The sequence below is a fragment of the Loxodonta africana genome, unplaced genomic scaffold (genome assembly GCF_030014295.1).
Source record: "Loxodonta africana isolate mLoxAfr1 unplaced genomic scaffold, mLoxAfr1.hap2 scaffold_29, whole genome shotgun sequence".
NCBI lineage: Eukaryota > Metazoa > Chordata > Mammalia > Proboscidea > Elephantidae > Loxodonta > Loxodonta africana.
In genome coordinates this window covers 1,147,872-1,160,418 of record NW_026975011.1, presented here as the reverse complement: position 1 = coordinate 1,160,418, position 12,547 = coordinate 1,147,872, and positions in this window count along the sequence as shown.

Below are 12,547 nucleotides of genomic sequence, written 5' to 3'. Positions count from 1 at the left end.
TCTGCCACTCTGTTTCATTTTTTACAGAGGGACATCTAGTTTTGCCAGCACCAATTGTTGGAAGACTGTCTCTTCCCCATTTAGTGGACTTCGGGCCTTTGTTGAAGATCAGTTGACCATAGGTGGATGGATTTACATCTGCATACTTGATTCAATGCCACTGATTACTGTGTCCGTCATTGTACCAATACCAGGCTGTTTTGACTATTGTAGCTGTATAGCAGTTTCTGAGGTCAAATAGTATGAGGCCGCCTGCTTTATTCTTCTTTTTCAATAGTGATTTACTTATCTGTGGCCTCTTACCTTTCCATATAAATTTAATGATTAGTTTTTCCATCTCGTTATAGAATGCTGTTGGACCGGCATTGCTTTGTACTTGTAGACTGCTTTGGGTAGAACTGACATTTTCACAATGTTGAGTCTACCTATCCATGTGCATGGTATGTTTTTCCATTTATGTAGGTCTCTTTTGGTTTCTTGCAGTAGGATTTTCTAGTTTTCTTTGTATATGTACTTTACATCCCTGGTTAGATTTATGCCTAAGTATTTTATTTTTTTAGGACTTATCTTAAATTGTGTTGCTTTACTCGTTTCCTTTTCCATGTTCTTTTTATTGTTGTGTAGGAATCCAACAGTTTTTTGTATGTTTATCTTGTATCCTGCTGTACTGCTGAATCTTTCTATTAGTTCCAGTAGTTTTCTTGTGATATCTTTGAGGATGTTTATGTACAGTATAATATCATCCTCAAATAGGTGTAGTTTTATTTCTTCCTTGCCTATTTGAATGTCCTTTATTTCTTTTTCTTATTGCTGTACGTCGGTCTTCTAGCACAATGTTTAATAGCAGTAGTGATAAAGGGCATCCTTGTTTTGTTCCTGTTCTCAGGGGGAATGTTTTCAGCCACTCTCTGCTGAAAATGATGATGGCTGTTGGTTTTGTTTAGATGCCCTTTATTATGTTGAGAAATTTCCTTTTTATACCTATTTTATTGAGAGTTTTTATCAGGTATGGGTGTAATACTTTATCAAATGACTTTTCCGAGTCTACTGAGATGACCATATGATTCTTTTGTTTTATGTATATGGTGGATTACATTGACTGTTTCTCTAATGTTGAATCATTGTTGCATACCTGGTATGAATTCCACTTGGTCATGGTGTTTTTTTTTTTTTTTAATATGATGCTGAATTCTATTGGCTAAAATTTTGTGGAGAGTTTTTGCATCTATATTCATGAGAGATATTGGTCTGTAATTTTCCTTTTTGGGGGGTGTCTTTGCCTGATTTTGGTATCAGGGTTATGCTGTCTTCATAGAATCAGTTAGGAAGTATCCCTTCCTTTTGTATGTCTGCAATAGTTTTAGTAGTACTACTGTGAATTCTTCTTTGAATATTTGGTAGAATTCTCCAGTGAAGCCATCTGAGCCGAGGCTGTTTTTATTGGAATTTTTTTTTATTATCTTTTCAATCTCTTCTCGTTATGGATCTGTCCAGATTTTAGACCTCAGTTTATGTTAGTTTAGGAAGATAGTGTGTTTCTAGAAATTTGTCCATTTCCTCTAGGTTTTCAAACTTGTTGGAGTATAGATTTCATAGTACTCTGTTATGAACCTTTTTATTTCAGTTAAGTCTGTTGTAATGTCCCCCGTTTCATTTCTTATTTGGGTTATTTTTGTCTTCACCTGTTTTTCTTTTGTCAGTTTGACCAATGGTTTGTTGAATTTGTTGATCTTTTGATAGAACCAACTCTTGGTTTTGTTGCTCCTTTCTATTTTGTATTTCATTCACTTCTCTCTGATTTTTATGATTTCCTTTCTTTTCATGGCTCTGGTCTTCTTCTGTTCTTCTCTTTCCGTCTGTCCAAGTTGTATAGCTAGTGTTTTGATTTTGACCCTTTCTTCATTTTTGATGTGCGCATCTATCACTATTGACCCCTGGGCACTGCCTTTGCTGTGTCCCAAAAGTTTTAGTATGGGTTTCCATTCTCATTTGAGACTTTGAATTTTTAAAAATTCTCTCTTTGATATCTTGTATTACCCACTGGTTTTTAAGCAGGTTGTTATTTAGTTCCATATATTTGATTTTTTTCCTTGCTCTTCTTTTTATTAATTTCTACTTTTGTTGCTTTGTTATCAGAGAAGTTCCTTTGTATTATCTCAGTGTTTTGGGTTTTGTTTAAGGTTGCTTTGTGCCCTAAGATGAGGTCTATTCAGGAGAACGTTCCATGTGCATTGGAAAATAACATGTACTTTGCTGCTGTTGGGTGGATTGTTCCGTATATGTCTATGAGGTCAAGTTGATTGATTGTGGCCTTTAAATCTTCTGTATCTTTGTTGAGTTTCTTCCTAGATGTTTTGTCCTTTACCAAAACTGGTACGTTAAAGACTCCTACTATTATTGTGAAGCTGTCAATTTCTTTACAGTGTTGTTAGAGTTTGTTTTATGTTTTTGGACCCATGTCATTGCTTGTGTAGATATTTATTATTGTTATGTCCTCATGGTGGATTGTCTCTTTAATCATTATATAATGTCCTTCCTTATCCTTTATGATTTTTGTTTTAAAGTCTATGTTATCTGAGATTAGTGTTGCCTCTCCTGTTCCTTTTTCGTTTGTCATTTGGCTACTATACTATTTTCCATCCTTTCATTTTTAATATATTTATGTCTTCATTTCTAAGGTGTGCCTCTTGTAGACAGCATATTGATGAATTCTGTTTTTTAACCCATTCTGTCACTCTGTGTATCTTTACAAGTACATTTAAGTCATTTACATTCAGTATGATTATTGATAGGTATGAGTTTATTGCTGTCATTTTGTAGTGTTTTGTGTGTGTGTGTGTGTGGTGCAGATGTTTTCTTCATACCTCTTTCTCTCCTTTACTGAATTCCTTTTGTTTGTGTATTTTTCATGTCTTTCACTTTCGTAGATTTTATGTTTATTGAGTGTCTATGTTATCTAGTGCTGCTATAACAGAAATACCACAAATGGATGGCTTTAACAAACGGAAGTTTATTTTGTCACAGCCTAGTAGGCTAAAAGTCCAAATTCAGGGCATCAGCTCCAGAGGACAGCTTTCTGTCTTTCTGTTGGCTCTGGAGGGAAGTTCTTGTCATCAGTCTTCCCTGGTCATGGAGCTTCTCAGCACAAGGACCCTGGCTCCAAAGGACACTCTCTGCTCCTGGTGTTGCTTTCACTGTGGTATGAGGTCGCCATCTCTCTCTCTCTCATATCTCAAAAAAGATTGGCTTAAGACACGAATCTTCCTATAGATTGAGTCCTGCCTCATTAACATAACTGCTACTAATACCATTTCATTAAATGATACTAATCTCATCTCATTAACAACACATACGCAAATCACATCAGATGACAAAATAGTGGACAATCACACAATACTGGGAATCATGACATAGCCAAGTTGACATATTTTGGGAGGACACAATACAATCCATGACACTGAGACTTTATCTTTTTCTTCTTTATTTTAATGAGGTTTATTAACTTTCTTTGTGGTTATCTTAAAATTTACACCATCTTCCTAAGTTTAAACCAGTCTTTTATTACATGATATCACCTTGACTTCCTTTCCATTTGAAAATCCTGTACCTACACTGTTTATTCTCACTTTTATTGTTCTGATGTTGTTATCATTTGCAGATTGACTTCCCTTGTTCCCTGTTGTCCTTTAGTGCTCATCAGCTAGGTTGGCACCTGGCTGATACTCTCCTGTGTCCTAGATTCAGGTTGTTGTCTGATGTCATTGGTTCTCTAACTGAAGGACTCCTTTTCATAATTCTTGTAAGTTTGGTTTGGTTTTGACATATTCCCTTAATTTCTGTTTATCTGGAAATTTCCTAATTTCTGTTTATCTGGAAATTTCCTAATTTCACCATCCTATTTGAGTGAGAATTTTGCAGGATGTATTATTCTTAGTTGACAATTTTTCTTTCAAGTTTTTATATGTCATCGCATTGCCTTCTTGCCTGCATGGTTTCTGCCTAGTAATCAGAGATTAGTCTTATAGTGTCCCCTTTGCATGTGACTTTTCATTTTTCTCAACTACTCTCAGGATTCTTTTTTTGTTTTTTGTTTTGGCAAGTATAATTATGATATGTTTTGGTGACTATCTTTTGAAGTCTGTTCAATATGTGTGCTTTTTTTGAGCTTCTTGGATGGTCAGTTTTTCATTTTTCATTATATTAGGGAAGCTTTCTGTCAGCAAGTCTTCAGAGATTCTCTCCGTGTTTTCCATTTTCTCCCCCTGTTCTGAAATTCCTGTCACTCACAAATTCCTGCTTCTGATTGTATCCCACATGGTTCTCAGGTCTTCTTTATTCTTTTTTCAGATTTTTCCTCAAAAAAAGTGGTACCCAAGGATTTGTCTTCAGTTTCACTGATCTTGTGTTCCCTTGTTTCAAATTTGCTCTTAAAACCTTCTATTGCACTGCCCATTTCTAAAATTATTTTGTCTTCTGCATTTCTAATTGATGTTTTTCTGTGATTTCTAATTGTTTATTTATTTTGACATTTTGCTCTTGTATTATTTCCCCAAATTCTCCCTTTGCTTTGTGTTTTCCCTGATTTCTGTCTGTATTTTCCATGATTTTGTCTGTTTTTCCTTAGTTTTGTCTGCCTTTTCCTTCATCTCTTTTTTAATCTCTTGTAGAGTCCTAAATATTAGACTTTTGAATTCTCTATGAGGTAATTCCAGTGCCTTTACTTCTACCAGAGTTTATGTGGTGTTTTATTTTGGTTGCTTTTTGGACCCATCCTGTCCTATTGTTTTTAATATGTTTTGATATTGTCTATTGTTTCCAGGACATTCCGGAATTATTTTCTTCATTTATTGATTGTAGATTTGTTTGTTTCATCCTGTTTTTTGTTTTATCCGGTTATTCTCAGCAGGCAGGCTGGGTGTCTTTTGTTGTTTGTCTGTGGGCATACTTCTCACCACCTTGCCCAGGCGGGCAAGGCTGGTTGCTCAGCTATGATGCAGCTGGGAAGGTCCAGTAGGGAGGGGAGAGAGGGATGGATCATTTGCAATATGAACTTGGGCTGACAGGGAAGTGCTGATGTGGTTCAGAGGTCCAGGGGTTTGCACTGATGCCTCTCATGGGTCCGACACTTTGTGTGTGGTGTAGATAGGCAGGAGGCAAGGGAGAGAATGCAATGTGTGGAACTAAGCAGGTGACAGAAAGAAGAGAAATAAGAGACAGAGAAACAATCAAAACAAAGCAAAAAATGGAGAGACAAAAGAAAAAGAAGTAAATACAATGGCAGTGTGGTGGAATTCAGCAGGTGGGGCAGGGCATACCCAGGGAGGCCATGTGCTGGTGAGTTTCTAGTTGAGGGAGCCTAGCTCAGCCTGTTGAGAAGGTGCATGGGCAGTGCATGGGGCTAGTTGGACTGGAGAAAGGAAAGGAAAGAAGGGAAAGAGAAAGAGGAAACAAAACAACAACAAAAATAAATATGGTGCTGAAGGAGTCTACTGTTGGGGCAGAGTGGCAGCAGGGTGTTGGCAAGCTGATGTCTTTCTCACCGGCTGGTGAGGCATGGCCTGTCAGGAAAGAGTGAACGCAGTGCAGGGCCTAGGTGGAAGGAAGAAGGAAAGGACAAGAAGAAAGAAAAAGAAAAAATATGGTGCTGAGGGACCCAGCCTGTGGGAGTAGTGCAGACCCAGAGAAGCCGTGTGCCAAAGGCTCTCTAACCAAGTGGTGCATCAAGCCTGTCAATAAGGAGGGGGTAGCTCACAGGACTAGGTGGGCAGGAGAAAGAAAAAGGAATGAAGAGAGACAAAAGAAACAACTACAAAAAGGGGAAAAAAGCAGAAACAAATAAAAATTGTGCTGAGGAAGCCAGTTTGTGATGGTGATGCAGAACTGGGGAGGTGGCATGCCAGTGTCTCTCTAACCTAGTGGTGCATCACAACTCTTTGAGAGAGGGTGGGGGTGGCACACAAGGCTAGGTGTGTGGGAGAAAGGAAGAGGAGGTGGGGGTGAGAGAGAAGAAACAGGAAAAAAGGGAAAGAACAAAGAAAACAAACTAAAGCAATATTGTGATTAGGGACCTGGCTGGTGGACATAATGTAGGCCCAGGGAGGCTGTGTGCTGGTGGCTCCCTAGCCGAGTTATGCAGTAAGACCGTTCAAGAAGGAGCAGGGACACTATACAAGAATAGATGGGTGGGAAACAGGAAAGGAGAAAGATAGAGAGTAGAAAAAAAAAAATATGGTGCTGAGCCAGCCAGTGGCAGCAGCATGGATCCAGGGCACTCTAGCCCAGAGGTGCAACCCTACCTGTTAAGATGGGATGAGGGCAGCACATGGGTCTAGGTGGGTGGAAAATAGGGAAAGAAGGATGAGATAGAGAAAAATCTGGAAAAAAAATGGGCTGAGAGACCCAGCCAGTGTGGGCAACACAGAACAGGGGAGGCCATGTTGGCAGCTCTCTAGCTGAACAGTGTTATACAGCCCGTCAAGAAGGGACGGGAATGGCACATGGGGCTAGCTGGGTGGGAGAAAGCAAAGAAAGGTAGGGAGAGAGAGAGAAGCAGGAAAAAAAATGGTGCTAAGAGACCTGGCTAGTGGGGGTGGCACAAAACTGAGGAAGATATGCCAGTGGCTCTCCGGCCCAGCAGTTTGGCATAGCTTGTCAATAAAGGATGGGGACAGCAAAGGGGCTGGCAGGGTGGAAGAAAGAAAAAGAAGGAAAGGAGACAGAGAGAAGAAACAAAGGCAATAATAATAATAATAAAAATAATCGGCACTGAAGGAGCCAGCTGGTGGGGTCGAGGAGGACCTGGGCAGCAGTGAACTGGTGTCTCTCCATCCGCGTGACTGTAGCCCATTGGAAAATGGAGGAGGTCGCATAGAAGGAAGAAGGGTGAGGGGTGGGAAAGCCTGTATCCCTGCTTGCTGAGTGCTATAACTCCTGTTGGAAGCCCTATGAAGTTGCCTTCCTGTACTCCCCGTCTGCATTCCTTGGTGGTTATAGTCCAAGATGGGGAATCTGTGCCAAGTTAGCTGGCAGGGAACCTCCACTCCACAGTTCTCCTCATTCTCTGTTCTCTGTAAGTTTCTTACCCCCATTCAGTGCTTGATCAAATTCTTTCCCTTCATTTGATGCTTAGGGTTCCAAGATTGACATTTGTGCCTGTTTTACTTAGTTTTGGGGGTCTTTGCTGCAGAGGGACAGCATGGTGCTTCTGTCCATAGCACCATGTTGGCTTCCCTATCAGCAACTGTAGCTCTTAACAACTGTGCCACCAGGGCTCCAAGAATTTTTCAAAACAAAACAATAAAACAAACAATGACAATAAAAGCAAACAACTGGGCACTTTATAGCAAAACTACATGAAATTTCTAAGTGAGAAGATAGTTAATCATGAAACAACTTTTATACTTATGGAACAATTCAGACTATTTCATATTGTGAGAGCTATGGAAAGTTACTTCCCCACGTCCTTCCCTCATAAATAGTCCACTTCATCAATATTTTCAATTCCAGCGTCATGAAGTTTTCAAACAGTCCTCTTATGTGATAAGATCTGTAAAAGAAGAAGGAAAATCACCTCACTATTTTTTATATCGGATACATGTATTTTCATTTTCTTTATAGTAAGGGCATATATGTAGTCTATTATTCTTATAATTAACTAAATTTTAGCTCCATTAATACTCCCTAGTGGATTGTATGTGTTTTATTTTTTTTGTTTCTCCTGCTCTCTATCTTCCTTCAAATTAGTTTAAAGTGTAATTTGCCATTTTTTAAAAATGTTTGGGATGGAAACTTAGATCATCCATCAAGATGGATGAACTTTCAGCCTATTCCTCTGTTCTCATGTGTTTATTTAAGGCCATACAATTTCTTAGAATGTTAACTTGACCTGCATTTACAAATTTTGATACGTAATTTTGTTATTTTCATTTCATTCAATTGTAAGTATTCTAATTCCTGTTGTGATTTTATTTTCACCTATACATTATTTATAAGTATATTGCCTAAATGTCCATGCATATTTGGATTTCTAGTTATCTTTGAATATTATTAAAAACAGCCCATTTCATTTATATTTACAACTCTACTGGTATAATTTTTTTAAAATTCTATGATGTCAGAAAATATGCTTTATTTAACTTAAATTATCTGAAATTAGTTGAGTCTTATTTTATGGCCCAGCATGTAGTCAAATTTTTAATAAACATTTCATGAACATTTGAAAATTGTAAGTGTTGTGTCGTTAAGTACAGTGTTCTAGTTAGTTCAACTTGGTTGAGTTCATTAATCACATAATTTAAATATTCTATACCTTTATTTTATTTTTGCTTTGTATATAATTACTGAGCTATTTAAATCTCCAAAATTCCTACGGATTTTTTTTTTATTCTCTTTGTAGTGCTGTGAATTGCTAATTTCCAATACTTTAACATTGTGCATACCAATCTGGAATTGTTCTATCTTCTTGATGAATATAACTTTTTGTCATTATGCAAAATATCTATACTGATTTATATTAATATAGCTGAACCAGCTTTTAAAAATATTTTATCACATTTTTGGTGAAAATATACATAACAAAGCACACTTCCATTTACAAAATTTCTACAGATAATGTTCAGTGACATTGTTACATTCTTCACAATTTGTCAACATTGTCATTATTTCCATTCTAGTTGTTTCACTCTCATGGCCTCACAAACTTCTAATGACAATCCTACTGAAATATAGACACAGATAAATTCTAAATAATGTGACTTCACAATAAAATACCTTATATTATGTTTAAGAGGTCACCAAGTAATAGCAAGCAGAAACAATAACTGCTGAATAGACTCATAAAAACTAAAGAATTTGAAAGAATTCACACAAACTATACTGAAGAATGTTTAATAGTTTGATGAAATAAACTTTTCCCAGTATATTTAAGTACATATATAAGACTATTGAACAGCAGGAATTTTTTTAAAAATGTGACCAATTGAAATTAAAGTAAAAATTGAGGTAAAAATTTAATATATAAGCTACATAGATGATTGACATATTTGTTAATAAATAAAACCGGAAGCCATGAGTACATAATGATATTAAGTAATTAATAAGTTGAAAGTGATATGAAGATTGATATATCTAGGGTTTTCAAAGTATCTTCCCACAAAATGCTTATTAATTACAAATATAAAACATTACTTTTATGGTGAAGTCTGTCAAAAGCCACGTTATGCAAGAGATAGGACTCAATGAAAAAAATTGAATTACTTCTGTGATTCTGGTGCCAAAAAATAAATTAATGGAATCTAATCAGGTGAAAACCTCAGAAAAACACAAATCAAGGGACATTATATAAGCTTACCAGAAAATAATCTCCAACATGCAAGAAAGTTAAGGAAAGTCTGAAAAACCATTCTGTATTAAATGAAATTAAAGAGTCATGCTAATCAAATGAAAACATAACTCTGAGCTATTTATACCTCTATAAACTTATAAAAATTGAATGGAATTGGGATATTGGGTGTTATTAATATATCAATGTTGGAACCATCAATGTTAGTGTGCTACTGTTCTAATATTTATTAAAAACGGATTCATGTTATTATACAGTAGATATTTTCTTTTTTGTAAGGAATGCACACTGCAGTGTTGAGCAGGAGGTAAGGCATCAAATGATTCAGGAAAAAACAAAAAATTTCTTGCTCTGTATTTGTAAATTTTAATTTTAAGTTTAAGATGGTTTCAGAATAGAAATAATAATTAATAGGAGCCATTTAAATACTCCTTCTCAAGCCTTAGGGTGGGTCACAATCAAGTTAGTGGAATCTTAATATATCGCCTAATGAAGGCAAGAGAAAAGCTCCTGTTTGAGATAAGGTCTCTGACCAGTAGAACTACTCATCTAGCCCCAAAACCCAAAAAACGAAACTGGTTGCTGTTGAGTAGATTCCGACTCACAATGACCCTATAGGGCAGAGTACAACTGCCCCATAGTGTTTCCAGGAGCGGCTGGTGGATTTGAACCACCGACCTTTTGGCTAGCAGCCAAGCTCTTAACCACTGCGCCACCAGGGCTCCCATATAGCTCTGGGGGAGTGGAATATCGAAATCTTGTTGGCATCCCATATAGAGTTTCAATCGTTTGTAGTTATCTTTTGGGAGAGTGTTCCCTCAGCTTTGTATTTAAATCAATATACAGCTTTGTGGCTTTTCTTTTTTCCTTGATGTAAGTGGTAGGTCCTGAACACCAGTTTCCACAGATTTCTTTTTCTTTCTTCTCTTTATTTCAATTAATTCCCCTGAGTCTTTTATGAGCAAATTGATAAAACTGTAGCTTTTGTTAGGGAACAATTGTAAACATAGTCATTCTTTGTTATGAAGAGTGGGTTGCTTTAACCTGAGACCTTTCCTAAAATGCCCTTCTCTTAGAGCATCATTTTCATTTAAGTTTAAACATTTAAGGAAAAAAATCAGAAAACCTCTATTTGGTAAGCAGAAAGGGCATTCTAATTGAATTTTCTACGATATCTAGGTTCTGTGATTTTTGTAGTGTATGTAATATTGGGAGATATTAACAGATACATATACTTTCCAAATCACCTCTCTGCTTTGAATCCTTCCCACGAAAAGCATTGGAATTAAATTTCTTATGCAAATAATGGAATGTTTTCTAATATTATAAATGCAATAATATTCAACATCTATTATTTGACTTTTGTGTATAGCATGTGTCCTTAAAGGAGAAGGGAAATCAATAAATCCTGCATACGGCAAGTCACCTAGCTCATAGGTGAAGGTAGTTCTACAAGTACAATAGTTATAACCATTGACATCTGGATCATCATACATGCTCTGTGTAGATGCAGTATTCAAAGCTGCCTGATTATATAGGGACTGATATAAACTGTAGCATTATAGGCTTTTTACTGTATGTAACTATGATCATTCAGCAGATTTTGAAGAGTAAAATTAGCTTCTGTTTTGCAGGTTTTTAAGAAAGCAGCATATAGACTTGTCACCTAGACACATGATGTTAGCAAAAATTGTTTGACTGACTCAGAGAGTTTCCTTTCCCACTGAGTTACAGCAAAACTGGGATTAAAGAAATGGCAGTGCAGATATACATATTTGATAAATAAGCACTCATGATCACTCAGCTTCTCATCCTTTCAGTAGTCAAGGAGTAGAAGAAAAATTGCTACTATCCTTGTGTTCTGGTTTTGAGATTTACACAATCAATACTTCAGAATTTTTCATCAATATCTCTCTTGCTGTCACTCTCTCTTTTCCTGAGCAAAATGAAGATAGAAGGGACTACCACGTATAAAATACTGGGGAAAAAAGCCACTTGGAAATAGGAGCACTGTACTTTTTTTTTCAATAGTTATCATTTAAAACACAAAACAAAATTCTTATAAGAAAATAGATGTGTTTATTGCATTGAGTAGAGAGTGAGAAAAATGAAATTCAGGAAAAACTAATAAAATTCTTATATGCAGGAATAGATAAAATTATTTTTATTCATGTGAAAAGCATACATTAATAACCCATGGAATGATTTTAAAATGAATAAGGAAAACATTTTGCAAATGCATTTATTTAAATACCATATGAAACCTGTAAATTAACTTTGACGTTAAACATAGATGAATGCTTGGATAGCACCTCAATATCTTCCTTCAGATAAAGAGAAAAGCTCTCTTTTCTGTCCTAGACATCTATAGAAGGCCATCATCTACTGAACATAATGTATCCAGTCAGCAATTTAGGCCTATTCGTCTGTAGAGAAAAGTCTTATTTATGGATTTAAGAACAATGACATTGAGTGCCAAAAACAATATAGTTAGGATCATAAGTGAGTATTGACTACCACTTCCATACCAGTCTTTGAATAACAAAATGATTTTATTGAATTACTTCTAGTTATTAAAACACCTAGTTATTAAATCATCCTCATATTTATACTAAAAAGACAAAATTATTTATTGTGGTTGGCTCAAACAGGGAAAAAAATATTATTTAAGAGTTTACAAATTACCTGAATACAAGACAAAGATCAAATCAGAAAATAATCGATTTTGATTTGTTTTATTTTTCCTGTAGCTACGGTTTTTCTCCCAATTTGTTTAGAATTTTGAAATTGCTAACTGTATCTTGAAGATATTTCAAAATGATAAGTTTAAGTGATTATGAGAAGACTAATGATTTGGAACCAGAAAAATAGTAATTAAAGAAAATAAGTCAAAGGAACAATGGAGCAGTACTGCATTGGAACTAAAGTATTAATGGCATATATTAGAGAAATTCAATTGTAGTTAAGGAAAATATGTAACTACCAATATTTCTATAAGTTTCATCAATTTTTTTAAAATTCATAAAATAAAAATTGTTGAACATACATTGTAAATTGACATTGGAAAAGCTGCCTAGATTTTATAAGGCTTTTTTTTTTTGCAGTAATTTATTAAACACACACAGAAGATACATAGAGAATGCTTTGGTTGACCTGCACTATAATTTTATGTATCATCTGCCTTGTTAAACTGCAGCAAATATTTAC